This window comes from Micromys minutus (genome assembly GCF_963924665.1).
Source record: "Micromys minutus genome assembly, chromosome: 5".
Classification (NCBI taxonomy): Eukaryota; Metazoa; Chordata; class Mammalia; order Rodentia; family Muridae; genus Micromys; species Micromys minutus.
The window spans coordinates 26,418,187-26,434,788 of NC_137974.1; positions in this window are offsets into that span (position 1 = coordinate 26,418,187).

Genomic DNA, 16,602 nt, shown 5'->3' on the forward strand with positions numbered 1-16,602 from the left:
TAACCCCAACCCTGGGGTATGTAGCTACAAGTGAGTTTCTGAAGCTCATTGAAATATTTGATGACAAGAACCTGAGGTGTTAAAGTGACATGACACACATGCTTACTTCTCTTCAAGTTACACTATAGGGTCTCTGTCTCTCTCTGTGTATCTCTCTCTCTCTTTCTTTCTTTCGCGCACAAGCACACACACACACACACACACACACACACACACACATACACACAGACACACACACGAGCACATGTGTACATATACCCACATAAAAACCTATTTTCTATTTTAAAATTGTGTTTCCAGAAAGCTTTGCTACTTAGTACAGTTTCACGTGCCAACCTTTCAGAGTGTGAATTTCTGGTTTAGTTGGTGTGTGTGTGTGTGTGTGTGTGTGTGTGTGTGTGTGTGTGTGTGCATGCATGTGTGTGCATGCATGTGTGTGCATACACATGTGTCCTAGATTGCTTTCTATTGCTGTAATAAACACCATGACCAAATGGAAATTTGGAAGTAAAAGGTTTATTTCATCTACAGTTTATAATCTATCATAAAGGGAAGTCAGGAGCAGAGGAGCAGGAACCTGGAGGCAAGAACCCAGAGGCAGTAACTGAAGCAGATGTAGAAGAAAAACAAATGCTTGCTATCTCATTCCCTATGGTTTACTCAACACGTTTTCTTATAGAAATCATGACAATCTGATCAGGAGTGACACCATGCACAATGGGCCCAGCTCAGTGCGATCAAGAATCAAGAACGTTCCCACAGACATGTCTACAGACAATCTGATGGAGGCATATTTTCAATTGTATTTTTCCTTCCAAATGATTGTATAAAGTGAACAAATAACAGTACACACACACACACACACAGAGAGAGAGAGGGGGGGCTTGAAGTTATATATTTGGTACATTTATGTGTACATATTTATGTTTATGATGTACATGTATGAACATGTGTTATATTTGCATGTTGGTATGGAGCCTAGTGGTCAGTGCCAGTTGTCATTTGCATTGCTCTTTACCATACGTTTGAGATACTATCGTCCACCATACCTAGGACTATCCATCAAGCTCCTGGGTTCCTCCTCTTTCTATTATCCAAGAACTATAATTATAGAGATGCTCAATTGTACTTTATGTCAAGGTATCCAAGGTATGAAGAGACAAATGTAAGTCATCACACTAGTGTGGAAAGTAATTTATAAACAAAGCCATCTTCTTAGTCCTTGGTTTAGTTGAGTTCTTTTCTATTTAATTTATTTGTATGGTAGAGAAAATCAAGCATTTACTTTTCAAAAAGAACAAATATTGACAGCTACCTTCTTATACCTATATATGCAGCTATATTTTTGTTTTGTACAAAAGAGTATTTTGAAGTTTGACAAAATTACTAGCTTGAACCTGATATATTTTTATCTTACTGAACTAAATTTCACTTTAGTACAGTTACTTTTAAGATAAAAGATACTGCTTTTGAATTTGAATAAGCCATCCATCTTAAATACAATGCTAAAACTCTCTTTTAAGCTTACTATATTATGTGAGCCTTTGGGTATTAACCTGAGGAAGGGAATTAGTTTGATTTAGAAGGAGTAAGCCAAATCCAATTTTTAGATTTCTCTGTAAACATAGGCCCAGTAGTGTTTTCTTAAAAACTTGATGTTTCTACAGTTGCCATTATATACCTCACAAATGACAAGAGATAACAAGACAGGGAAAAATAAATCTCACAAATAAAATTGATCTGGGTATTTATTGTAGGTTTGAAACAGCACAATCCTCTTGTCAACTTTAAAGCACATTTTCAGTGTAATCTGACTTAGTTACTATATACCTGAAAGTGGGGCACGGTGCTGTCAGGAGAGTGCAGAGGCAATAGCTGTATTCTAGCCCTTTAGTTCACAATACACTTTATTCTCTTTGGATCACAGAATAGTACTAAGTAGAACGTCTAGCTTAAGAGACCTGCTCTCATAGACCCTGAAATCACTATATAGTAATTGTAATAATGCTACCTAGAACCCTCACAATTATTACTAAAAAAATATAGGGGTTTATTGGAATATAACATTGTAAGTCACTGATACCTATCAGGTGTACCAATATATGCAGATCTTTTCATCATTTTTGTCATAGAGAACTTTTGTGGAGTTAGTCATATGTAAAGAATTTGCTCTGGATACTTTAAAGTGTTTATGTAGTGTATTGATTTTAATAAGAATAGTTCCTATGGGTTCATATATTCTAATGCTTGGTCTCCAGTTAGGAAATGTTTGGTAAGCAGTAGAACTTGTAGGAGGTGAGTCACTGAAGATGGACTTTGAACTTTCAAAATCCCACATTTCTCAGTTAGCATTCTCTTTCTTCCTTCTGCATATGGATAATGTGTAAGTTTTCAGATACTGTCTGTCTGCAGCCTTGCTTCCCACCCTGATGGCCATTGACCCACTCTCTGTAACTGTAAGCAAGCTTCCAATGAAATTCTTTCTTTTTTGAGTTGTCATGGTCATGGTGTCTCTTCACTGAAGAAAAGTAATTAAGACATGTGTTATCCCCAAACCAAATAATAATAAAAATCTGTGCACAATTTCAATATAATGGTTCAAGAAGTACTATTCTAAACTTAAATACTACTTTGCTTCAATTCTTCTACAGAAAAATTTCTGGAAGTTTCCATAATTCTTGTTTTGTTGTAATTGTTTCTGTTTTGTTTTCAAACAGTTCAGAATATATGATCCCAAAAGGAAAGCAAAATTTTTTTTTGTTTTGTGAATATATGTATATTTTTTTGTTTTCTTTATTTCTTGGACTTCATACAGTCTGTGAGTTGTTTCTGGGGGAGTGCAAGCCTCTGGGGTTAGCATCCCACTATCAGTGACTGCATATTATGTCTGTTTTTTGTGACTGGGTTATCTCACTCAGGATGATCTTTTCTTGATGCAGCCATTTTCTTAAGAATTTGGTTAAGTCATTGTTTCTGGTGGCTGAGTAGTATTCCATTGTGTATATGTACCACAATTTTTGTATCCATTCGTCTTCTGAAGGACATCTGGGTTCCTTCTAGCTTCTGGCTATTATAAATAGAGCCGCTATGAACATTGTGGTGCATATATCTTTGTTGTGTATTAAAGTGTCTCTGGGGTATATGCCCAGAAGTGGAATAGCTGGGTCTTCAGGTAGTACTATATCCAATTTTCTGAGGTATCGCCAGACAGATTTCCAGAGTGGTTGTATTAGCTTGCAACCCCACCAACAGTGGAGAAGTGTTCCTCTTTCTCCACAGCCTCGCCAGCATCTGCTGTCATCTGAGTTTTGGATCTTGGCCAATCTGACTGGTGTGAGGTGGAATCTTAGGGTTGTTTTGATTTGCATTTCCCTGATGGCTAAGGATGGCGAGCACTACCTCAGATGTTTTTCGGCCATTCGGTGTTCCTCAACTGAAAATGATTTGTTTAGCTCCGTACCCCATTTTTTAATAGGGTTATTTGATTCTCTGGTGTCTAGCTTTTTGAGTTCCTTGTACACCTTGGATATTAGGCCTCTATCTGATGTGGTGTTGATAAAGATCTTTTCCCATTCTGTTGGTTGCCGTTTTGTTTTCTTGACGATGTCCTTAGCCTTACAGAAACTTTGCAATCTCATTAAGTCCCATTTGTTAATCTTTGACCTTAGAGCTTGAGCCGTTGGTGTTATGTTCAGGAAATTTTCTCCTGTGCCTATGTGTTTTAAGGTTTTCCCTACTTTCTCATCTAATAGTTCCAGTGTATCTGGTTTAATGTGGAGATCTTTAATCCACTTACACTTGAGCTTTGTACAAGGAGATAAGAACGGGTCTATTTTCATTCTTTTGCATGTTGAGTGCCAGTTGGACCAGCACCATTTGTTGAATAGGCTGTCCTTTTTCCATTGAATGTTTACTGCTCCTTTGTCAAAAATCAGGTGACCATATACATGAGGGCTCATTTCTGGATCTTCTATTCTATTCCATTGATCCACTTGCCTATTTCTGTACCAGTACCATGCAGTTTTCAGCACAATTGCCTTGTAATATAGCTTGAAGTCAGGGATAGTGATTCCCGCAGATGTTTTTTTGTTGTTGAGGATGGATTTCGCTATTCTAGGTCTTTTGTTATTCCATATGAAATTGCACATTGATCAGGAAAGCAAAAATTAATGCAGGTCTAGTAGATGAAAATGAGAACTCAGCAAACGGATGTGGGGTTTGGTTACTTTTGTCATTCTTCCATCTTCCAATTCTTCATTACTGTGAGCAATCCAAGGTCTAATACAAGGCAGAATTTGTAAAACTTCACATAACACGTCAATGTGGTTCCATTTAAGAAGAGTTAAAGGACTCTACTGTTCTTAGGGCTGATGAGATGGCTCAGTGTATAAAAACACTTGTTTTGTATGCATGATGACATGGATTTGAGGTCCTGACCCTCACAGAAAAATGTCTACCAGTTATCAACAAAAAGATAAAGACAGATGAAACCTTGGGTTCACTGGCCATCTAGCCTAACTGGTGAGAGCTTCTGCCTCATTAGGAAACCCTATTTTTTTTTTTTGAAGGAAATAAGCATCAAGCAATAGAGGATGAGAACTACCGTCCATCTCTGGCCTCTGCAAGTTCAAATAACCAGACACTCATGTGCATGTACCATGTACATATGCAGAAAAGGAAGTTTACCTAGGTGACTATGAAAGTGGTACATAAGGGATGAGGAAGGAACCTCGTTGGGTGAGTAAAAGGTGGCCCCAGTGGTGAGAGGCACTGTCAAGGAGTTTAGTTCTGGGTTGAATGATCAATACTTTAGACTTTTTAAAACCATTTTCTGGACCATTGCAAGATTACGGCTTGGAATAGGGAGTCGCACTAGCAAGTACTAAGTGCTACTTACTGGTGAAGAAAAGCATTACCGATTAAGGCACTGTACATGATATCATTTATCTATTAGAACTTGCAAAGCAAGTACTAGTAACTTCATTTACTGTACAAGAGCATAAAACTTGAAATATTCACAACCATGAGTTGGCAGGATAGAATTTTTTCTATCAAAAATACCTGACTTTTGGAGTCTGGAGAGATGGCTCAGCAGCTAAGAGCACTGACTGCTCTTCCAGAGGTCCTGAATTCAATTTCCAGCAACCACATGGTGGCTCACAACCATCTGTAATGGGATCTGATGTCCTCTTCTGGTGTGTCTGAAGACAGCAATATTGTACTCATACGTTAAATAAATAAGTCATTCAAAAGAAAAACTGACATTTCCCCTGTGCATTGATACTTCCTGAGACAGAGTAAATTAAGTTCGAGATGTGGCAAGCAGGTGCAATTAACAGGCAGGTTAGTGGGTCCAGAAAAGAGGAAAGTACAAGACAGTTGTGACTACAGAACTATCAGCTCCATGGAAGACACCTATGGTGTTTTAGTTACATACCTTTTCCCTGGATTGCATTATTCATTTTCTGATCATAGAGAAAAAATATATTGGAACCCCCACCTTCTTTTCTAGAGACCGAAGGTGAGCTGTCTCTGGAAAGTTAAAAGAAATATACTCAGAATTTAAAGCTATATTCACAAGGTGAGAGAAATCTTTGATGTTATGGTTGTTGTTTTATTTGGGTTGTTTTTGGTGTTTGTTTGTTTGTTTGTTTTCCTTATAGAGGAGATGCCTTCCCTCAGCAGCAGGGTAGCCCCTCCCAGATGTTCATTAAAGACTAAGAAGGTAAAGTTTCATATGACTCCAGGGCAGGAACCCCCTTAAATGGCTCCTAACCCTGACTATGATATGGAACAACTTCAAGAACAGTACTTACAGTGGATCATTGTGAATGACAATTTGGAAGTTAATGTGCAAACTAAAACATCCAAAATAATGATCGGAAAGGACTCCAGGGACTTGAGCCTGTAATTTAGAGCTAAACCACTTGACAAGCTCTCATAGCGCAAACTCTCAAATGCTCACAATTTCAGGGCACAAATGGAAAAGTAGAGATTAGAACAAACAATGCAACAATAATGGATCCTCAGTCACAGTTTGGGCCTTGAGCAGAAGGAACACCTCAAACTTTGGACTGTCCTAAGAGGTCACCCTTTACCTTAAGGCAAGTTTTATAGTCTCAGTACAAAAAATGGTGGTGATCGTACAGGCTGAGCAACTGGTGAGTGGGAGACCTAGGCTGCGGGGGAGCAGAGGGATCTCTGCGGAGTGCACACGGAAAGGGCACCCCCTGCCCTGACCTGCCCTGTCCTCCCCGATCCAGTGACCGGGAACAGATCTTAGGAACTTCTGTTCCCACCCGGAGACGACTTCAGGACACAGAGCGGAGCCTGGCCCAACTGCCAGCCGGAAAGGCGGCTCGTACAGGCTGAGCAACTGTGACCTGGAACAGATCTTAGGAACTTCTGTTTTCACCCGGAGACGACTTCAGGACGCAGAGCGGAGCCTGGCCCAACCGCCAGCCAGAAAGGCGGCTTGTACAGGCTGAGCAACTGTGACCGGGAACAGATCTTAGGAACTTCTGTTCCCACCTGGAGATGACTTCAGGACACAGAGCAGAGCCTGGCCCAACCTCCAGCCGGAAAGGCGGCTCGTACAGGCTGAGCAACTGTGACCTGGAACAGATCTTAGGAACTTCTGTTCCCACCCGGAGACGACTTCAGGACACAGAGCGGAGCCTGGCCCAACTGCCAGCCGGAAAGGCGGCTCCTACAGGCTGAGCAACTGGTGAGTGGGAGACATAGGCTGCGGGGGAGCAGAGGGATCTCTGCGAAGTGCACACGGAAAGGGCACCCCCTGCCCTGACCTGCCCTGTCCTCCCCGATCCAGTGACCGGGAACAGATCTTAGGAACTTCTGTTCCCACCCAGAGACGACTTCAGGACACAGAGCAGAGCCTGGCCCAACAGCCAGCCGGAAAGACGGCTCGTACAGGCTGAACAACTGGTGAGTGGAAGACCTAGGCTGCTGTGGAGCAGAGGGATCTCTGCGGAGTGCACACGGAAAGGGCACCCCCTGCCCTGACCTGCCCTGTCCTCCCCGATCCAGGGACCAAGAACAGATCTTAGGAACTTCTGTTCCTACCCGGAGGCGACTTCAGGACGCAGAGCGGAGCCTGGCCCACCTGACAGCCGGAAAGGTGGCTGGGAGAGGCTGAGCATCTGTGACCAGGAACAGATCTTAGGAACGTCGGTTCCCAACCGGAGGCCACTTCAGTACGCAGAGGGGAGCCTGGCCCAGCTGCCACCCGGAACCTGGGCTGCTGGGGAGTAGAGAGATATATGCGGAGTGCACACGGAAGGTCTACCAGGGACACAGACCAGATACAAGGGAAAGGCAAGAACATATCACTGACAACAAAATGGCAAAAGGAAAGAGAAAGAGTATATCCCAAGGAAACCAAGACAATCTAGCAACACCAGAACCCAGCTCTCCGATAGTAGCAAACATCGGAATTCCAAACACTCCAGAGAAAGAAGACACAGACCTGAAATCATGCCTCAAGACGCTGATAGAGTTACTTAAACAAGAAAGGGAGGAAAAGCAAAAAGATTCAGAAGCTTTTAAAGAAGAAACAAGAAAAACACTCAAAGAACTCAAAGAAAGAGACGAAAACAGAACCAAAGAAATAAAGGAATGGAAGAGGGAAATTAAAACAGAAATTGACACAATAAAGAAAGCGCTAAAAGAGATAACCCTAGAGTCAGAACACCAAAAAAAGAAATCAGGAGTCACAGAAGCAAGCATTTCCAACAGATTACGAGAGATCGAGGAGAGAATCTCGGGGGCAGAAGACAACATTGCAAACATAGACAAAACAGCCAGAGAAGATGCAAAAAACAAAAAGCTACTAACCCAAAATGTCCAGGAAATACAAGACACAATGAGAAGACCGAACCTAAGGATAATAGAAATAGAAGAGGGAGAAGAGTATCAACTAAGAGGCACAGTAAATATCTTCAACAAAATCATAGAAGAAAACTTTCCTACCCTAAAGAATGAGATGACCACGAGCATAAAAGAAGCCTTCAGAACTCCAAATAGGTTGGACCAGAAAAGAAATACCTCCCGACACATAATAGTAAAAACATCAAGTGCCCAAAGTAAAGAAAGAATACTAAAAGCAGTAAGGGAAAAAGGTCAGGTAACATATAAAGGCAGACCAATCAGACTCACACCCAATTTCTCAACAGAGACTATGAAAGCTAGAAGAGCCTGAACAGACATCATGCACTCCTTAAGAGAGCACAAGTGCCAGCCCAAGCTGCTATACCCAGCAAAACTATCAATCACAATAGATGGAGAGATGAAGATATTTCAAGACAAATCAAAATTCACACAATATCTGAACACAAACCCAGCACTACAACGAATTATAGGTGGAAAACCCAATACAAGGAGGGAAAATGCAGCCTAGTAAAAACAAGAAAACTCCTAAACAAGAAAACTAAAAGAAGAAAAAAACACAGACACAACTCAACCTAATAAAGCAAAAATGGCAGGAAACAGAAACAATTATTCCTTGATATCTATTTACATAAATGGTCTCAACTCCCAAATAAAGAGACATAGACTATCAGACTAAATACATAAACAAATTCCAGCCTTTTGCTGCATACAGGAAACTCATCTCAGAGACAGAGACAGACACTATCTCAGAGTAAAAAGGTGGGAAAAAAACTTCCAAGCAAACAGCTCCAAAAAGCAAGCTGGAGTGGCTATTCTAATATCGAATAAAGTAAATTTCCAACCAAAGTTATCAAAAAAGATAAAGAAGGACACTTTTTACTCATTACCGGGGAAATCTGTCAGGAGGAAAACTCAATCCTTAACATATATGCTCCAAATAAAAAATCAGCCACATTCATAAAAGAAACTCAATTAAAGCTCAAAAAATACATTTTACCCCACACAATAATAGTGGGAGACTTTAATACCCCACTCTCACCAATGGACAGACAGATCAGGGAAACAGAAACTGAACAAGGACACTGCAAAACTAGCAGAGACTTTGAACCAACTAGAATTAATAGATATATACAGAACATACTATCCTAAAGTAAAAGAATACACCTTTTTCTCACCACCCCATGGCACCTTCTCAAAAATTGACCACATAATTGGACACAGAACGAGCCTTCATCGATATAAGAAGATTGAAATACTCCCATGCATCCTCTCAGATCACCATGGTCTACCGCTGGTCTTTAACAACAACAAAGACAACAAAATGCCCACATACACATGGAAACTAAACAACGCTCTGTTAAAGAATAGCAGGGTCAAAGAAGAAATAAAGAAAGAAATTAAGAACTTTCTAGAATTCAACGAAAATGATAACACAACATACCCAAACCTATGGGATGCAATGAAAGCAGTATTGAGAGGAAAACTCATAGCCCTAAGTGCTTCCAAGAAGTAACTGGAGAGAGCTCACATCAGCAACCTCACAGCACAGCTAAAAGCCCTAGAACAAAAGGAAGCAGATATACCCAAAAAGAGTAGACGGCAAGAAATAATCAAAATTAGGGCAGAAATAGACCAAATAGAAACAAAAAAACCATTGAAAAAATCAACAAAACAAAGAGTTGGTTCTTTGAGAAAATCAACAAGATTGATAAACCCCTAGCCAGAATAACTAAAGGTCAAAAGAGAGTATCCAAATTAACAAAATCAGAAAGGAAAGTGGTGACATAACAACTGAAACTGAGGAAATTCAAGAAATCATCAGATCCTACTACAAAAACTTATACTCCACAAAATTGGAATATCTGGAAGAAATAGACGAATTCCTAGACAGATACAAGGTCCCAAAGTTTAACCAGGACCAAGTAAACCATCTAAATAATCCTATAACACCTAAAGAAATAGAAGAAGTCATCAAAAGCCTCCCAACCAAGAAAAGCCCAGGTCCAGACGGGTTCAGTGCAGAATTTTATCAGACATTTATTGGGGATATAACACCAATATTCGCCAAACTATTCAAAAAGATAGAATCAGATGGAATATTACCCAACTCATTTTTTGAGGCTACAATAACCCTCGTACCTAAGCCACACAAAGACCCTACAAGGAAAGAGAACTTCAGACCAATCTCACTTATGAACATTGATGCAAAAATACTCAACAAAATCCTTGCAAACCGAATCCAAGAACACATCAAAACCATCATTCATCATGACCAAGCAGGCTTCATCCCTGGGATGCAGGGATGGTTTAACATAAGGAAATCCATCAATGTAATCCACCATATAAACAAACTTAAAGACCAAAATCACATGGTCATCTCACTAGACGCTGAGAAAGCATTCAACAAAATCCAACACCCCTTCATGTTAAAAGTCCTGGAAAGAACAGGAATCCAAGGCCCATATTTAAACATAATAAAAGCAATATACAGCAAACCAACAGCCAACATCAAACTTAATGGCGAGAAACTTGAAGCAATCCCACTAAAATCAGGGACTCGACAAGGCTGCCCACTCTCTCCCTACCTATTCAATATAGTAGTGGAAGTCCTGGCTGGAGCAATTAGACAGCAAAAGGAGATCAAGGGGATACAAATCGAAAAGGAAGAGAAAAAATATCACTCTTTGCCGATGACATGATAGTGTACTTGAGTGACCCCAAAAATTCCACCAGAGAACTCCTACAGCTGATAAACAAGTTCAGAAAAGTGGCCGGATACAAAACTAACTCAAACAAATCAGTAGCCTTCCTATACTCAAAGAACAAACATGTGGAGAAAGAAATTAGGGAAAAGGTACCCTTCAGAATTGTTACAAAAACTATGAAATACCTTGGTGTGACTCTAACTAAGGAAGTGAAGGAGCTGTATGACAAAAACTTCAAACCTCTAAAGAAAGAAATTGAGGAGGATCTCAGAAAATGGAAAGATCTCCCATGCTCATGGATTGGAAAGATCAACATCTTAAAAATGGCCATCCTACCAAAAGCAATCTACAGATTCAATGCAATCCCCATCAAAATTCCAACCCAGTTCTTCATGGAATTGGAAAGATCAATGTGCAATTTCATATGGAATAACAAAAGACCTAGAATAACGAAATCCATCCTCAACAAAAAAACATCTGCGGGAATCACTATCCCTGACCTCAAGCTGTATTACAAGGCAATTGTGCTGAAAACTGCATGGTACTGGTACAGAAATAGGCAAGTGGATCAATGGAATAGAATAGAAGATCCAGAAATGAGCCCTCATGTATATGGTCACCTGATTTTTGACAAAGGAGCAGTAAACATTCAATGGAAAAAGGACAGCCTATTCAACAAATGGTGCTGGTCCAACTGGCACTCAACATGCAAAAGAATGAAAATAGACCCGTTTTTATCTCCTTGTACAAAGCTCAAGTGTAAGTGGATTAAAGATCTCCACATTAAACCAGATACACTGAAACTATTAGATGAGAAAGTAGGAAAAACCTTAGAACACATAGGCACAGGAGAAAATTTTCTGAACAAAACACCAATGGCTCAAGCTCTAAGGTCAAAGATTAACAAATGGGACTTAATGAGATTGCAAAGTTTCTGTAAGGCTAAGGACATCGTCAAGAAAACAAAACGGCAACCAACAGAATGGGAAAAGATCTTTACCAACACCACATCAGATAGAGGCCTACCTAATATCCAAGGTGTACAAGGAACTCAAAAAGCTAGACACCAGAGAATCAACCCTATTAAAAAATGGGGTACAGAGCTAAACAAATCATTTTCAGTTGAGGAACACCGAATGGCCGAGAAACATCTGAGGAAGTGCTCGACATCCTTAGCCATCAGGGAAATGCAAATCAAAACAACCCTGAGATTCCACCTCACACCAGTCAGATTGGCCAAGATCCAAAACTCAGATGACAGCAGATGCTGGCGAGGCTGCGGAGAAAGAGGAACACTTCTCCACTGTTGGTGGGGTTGCAAGCTAATACAACCACTCTGGAAATCTGTCGTGCGATACCTCAGAAAATTGGATATAGTACTACCTGAAGACCCAGCTATTCCACTTCTGGGCATATACCCCAGAGACACTTTAATACACAACAAAGATATATGCACCACAATGTTCATAGCGGCTCCATTTATAATAGCCAGAAGCTGGAAGGAACCCAGATGTCCTTCAGAAGACGAATGGATACAAAAATTGTGGTACATATACACAATGGAATACTACTCAGCCACCAGAAACAATCACTTAACCAAATTCTTAAGAAAATGGCTGCATCTAGAGAAGATCATCCTGAGTGAGATAACCCAGTCACAAAAGAACAGACATAATATGCAGTCACTGATAGTGGGATGCTAACCCCAGAGGCTTGCACTCCCCCAGAAACAACTCACAGACTGTATGAAGTCCAAGAAATAAAGAAAACAAAAAATATACATATATTCACAAAACAAGAAGACTGACTATTTCCATGTTGCGTTATTTTTTTTTTTGCATGTACTTTACGCTTATTGCAACTAGTACGTTTTCAATGCATACTGTCAAGCCCTTGAAAAAAATCAAGTACTGACTAAAAAACATATTCACATGGTTTTATGTAAAATTTATTTTAATGTCTGAAAAAACAGTACTGACAAAAATGTATAATTTTAAGCAAAAAATGTTTAAAATCTTTTAAAAAAATGGTGGTGAGCAGGAATGAGCTCTCTAGGGTTCTGACTGCTCTATTATTGTTATTCTCAGGGAACCCCAAACTTGAGGACAAGCTTCTCCATTCCCAAGACCTGCAACTTGAATCTTAATCGAATCCCACCTCTGCTTGTCCAGCACTCATTCAACAAACTTTCTCTTTAGTTTCTTAGCTCTGATCAAATCTAGATTAAAATGATCTTTCCAAAATACTTTGTTGTTCAAGTTGGAATATTCATTAAATGACTCTTTTAAACATGTATGTTATAAAAAATAGAGGATCGGGAATTGAAGAAAAGATAATTTAGATGCTGCCTCACCTGTGGTTCTACCCTATATGTAGCCACAAAATCCAAGCACTATTGCTGATGCCAAGAAGTATTTACTGGCAGGAACCAGATAGAGATGCCTTCTGAGGGGCTTTGTCAGAGTCATACAGATGCAGCTGAGCATGGTTGCAGCTCACCATCGGACTGAACACTGGGACCCCAATAAAGGTGCTAAAGGAAAGACTGAAGGAGCTGAGAGGGGTTGTAACATCAGTGGAAGAACAACATCATCAACCAACCAAACCCTCCACAACTCCCATGGACTAAAACAGCAACCACTGAGTGCACACTTAGATACCTATGGCTCCAGGTGCATATGTAGATGAAGACAGGAGTGTCTGGTATTATTGTGACAAGAGGCCTTTGGTCCAGGGAGGACTTGTTTTTGCAATGTGGGGGAATGCCAAGGCAATGGAGTGGAGAAGGTGATTGGAAGTGAATGCACCACGGTGAAGCAAGTGGAGAGTGAGAAGGGATAGGATCAGGGTGAGGAAAAGGATAACATCTTAAATGTAAATACAGAGAGTATCTAATAAAAAAACAATAAAAAGAAAAATATAAGAAAGGATAACAATATATAACCTTCTGAGTTTTAAGAAGAATGTATATCTTTGTTCACTTACAGCTATGCATACTCAAAAGGTAGCAACGTAATACATGGATAAAAACTAACTTCTATTAATCTGCCCATTGCCATCACACAGACTATAAATATCTTCCTGGTTTCAAATCTCCCATAGGAATCAGAGTATCTCAGATAAAAAACAAAACAAAACAAACCAAAAAAAACCTCACTGTTTTGAGAGCTAACAAACAGTCTTTTTACTACAATGTTCTCAGGGTACTTCCCAAAACATAAAGTTACATTAAAGAAAATACAATTTTTTGGTTTTCTCATTATCGGTCATTTTCAGATGCCTTTAACCACACTCAGCCTATATCCTGCACATAATTTTCAAGTATAAGATACTGGTTTTCTTGTAGCCCATTTAAGTACATATTGTATATAGCTTATGTAAATATATATATATATGTAATCTATATAGATATATGCTCTATGTACCTTATGTGTATATTATATGCAACCTATATATGAATATAGGTGTATTCTGAATAGCCTCTATAAATATATGTGTAGCATATGTAAACAAACACTATGCATAGTGCATATATAGTGTATATATGTATATATAGTATATATTAATATATATTAATATATATGTATATATAGTATATATTAATATATATGTATATGGGAAATATTACCTGAAAGCTAAGAAACCACAGTACAGCAAAATCCTCCATTCCTCCAGTCTTCCCTGATGCTGCCAGTTACACTCTAGAAAACAGCTAGGTTTACTATATTTTTACAGCATTCAATTCCTTGGCTTTATTTCTGACTATATCTATTTTCAAATCAGTCAGTTCTTAACCTAAATTCATCCCATTTTTACTGTTCCTTGGTTGACAGTGGCCCCAACAATGTTCTGTAAGTCTAGGCTGAAGTCCCATATGGTCACTTCAAAATGATCCATTCTAACAACTGACCCAGCTGCCACACCAGCATGAGGGGTCTTTGTGGGCAGCAGGTTTTCAGTAGCATTTCTTACAATCATCCCCTGAACCACTGTATTAGAAATTCTCAAATTTGTATTTCTGAAAATGCTTACTTTAATGTACAGATGTCGATAATGGTAGGAAAAGGCAAATTGTCCCCAAGTACCAGTGACTCAGCATTATATATTTTCTCCTGGGTCAGTATATGCTTATTTCTTATTTTATATACATGTACTTATACATGTATGCACACATATATACACATATATAGATATTTACACATATATTTACACATATATATACTTGTGTATATATATATATATATATATATATATATATATATATATATATACATATATATATGAACATTATTTTTTCTTTCTTGACTCTTAAGAATATTCTGGCCTTCAGTTATAAGGCACTAGAAAGTTATACATTGGCAATGTTCAAGCATCTAGCTGAGAAGTGTCTACATCTTTTCTGCGTTTTTTATTAGCCTTGCCTCTGTCAGCATGTTCTTCTAACTTCAAGGAGCTTGCAGATGTGTATTTAGTATGTGCCAAAGGGAAAGAAAATATGAATATTGGCAAACACTAACAGTTTTGAACACTAAGTCCAAAGCAAAATTGACTTAAAGCACTTCCCAAGGAATTCAATTAAGGGAAATAGAACAAATAAAAATCTGATAGTAATTTGATGATTTTACTAGCAGATCTGAAAGCATGAATTTCTGTACTCCATAGAAAGAAATAATATAATAGTATCAGAGAAACAAAATGATATAGAAAATGTCATGACAAAATTACAAACCTCAAGGGAAAAAAAACCAGTGTTATTTATTTTCCAGAGATAAGGATTTAGAATCTGTGTGGGTTTTAGGTGTTCACAGCATAAATAAAAAGTGAAAATGTGAATTTGATGTGAAAACCATTTCCTTCCTATGGATCAAGTTAAAGACACTATGAAATTCATTTCTCACTTAAAACACCCAAATTTTGTCTCCAAAAAATATTTAGATATGATCTACAAAGTAAAAAAAAAAAAAAAAAAAAAAAAAAACAAAAAGCAAAACAATCAAACAAATGAAAACCACACACAGAAAATCCCATGACGATTTTCAATCCTCCTGGGCTGAGGCGTAGGAGTGCTGAAGATGCTGAGCACCCTGATTGTGGAGACAGGAGGTACGACTACAGCTAAGAGAAGGTTGAGGCCATGGTATCCGCATTGATCATGACCATTTCCAGTTGTTATACTTCGGTGAATATTATCACCTCTAGGAAAGTCCCCCAAACACACTTCCCCTCACTGTTTTGTTTATCTATAATTATGTGCTATTACCTAAATTTAGCAGATCGAGGACTATCGTGAAGAGTAAGCAATTTTTCCCCACCAATTACGGCTTTGTGTGAAAATGGAGCTAGTTACAGGGAGATAGTAATAGCATCGGATTAAAACTACTAGCATGAAAGCTTCACTCCATAGGGCTCCTTTCCTGGCTCAGATAATACACCTAGGTTATTTAGGGTCTGAGGCTTATCAAAAGAGACAGAATGAATCATGCTGGGTTGTGTGAGATGATTTGGAGAAGAGAACAGACTCCTCTAAAATGAACAAGGTACAATAATTCCCCATCAGCTTTTGGATCCTAAGGTTTACCCTCCTATTCCCCCTATCGTCTATCTTCAGATTAAAGACTGAAACAAACAGCACATTTTAAAGTGCAGGGAAAGGGAGGGTGGTCTGCACCTGGAAACCATTTTCTTGATTTGTGCTGGCTGTAGTCCTGGAGATAGAACTGCAAGAATTCCTCTCTGGGGTTTCTTTGAAATCTGGGGAGAATGATTTGTGTGAGGAGGGGGAATAGAGGAACCATGGGGGACAGGGGAGCTCATTCCTTCATGCCACATTGTAGTGCTGTGGAGGAAGAGCCAGACCTGCCTTGGGATGGAGTTGAAAGGAAATCAAGAAGACAGCTTCAAGTATGCAAGAATTTGTTATGGACTTGCCAACTTTGCAAACATAGCTGTCTGCATTAGAAGGCTGCCAACATGAAGCACACATGGTTCA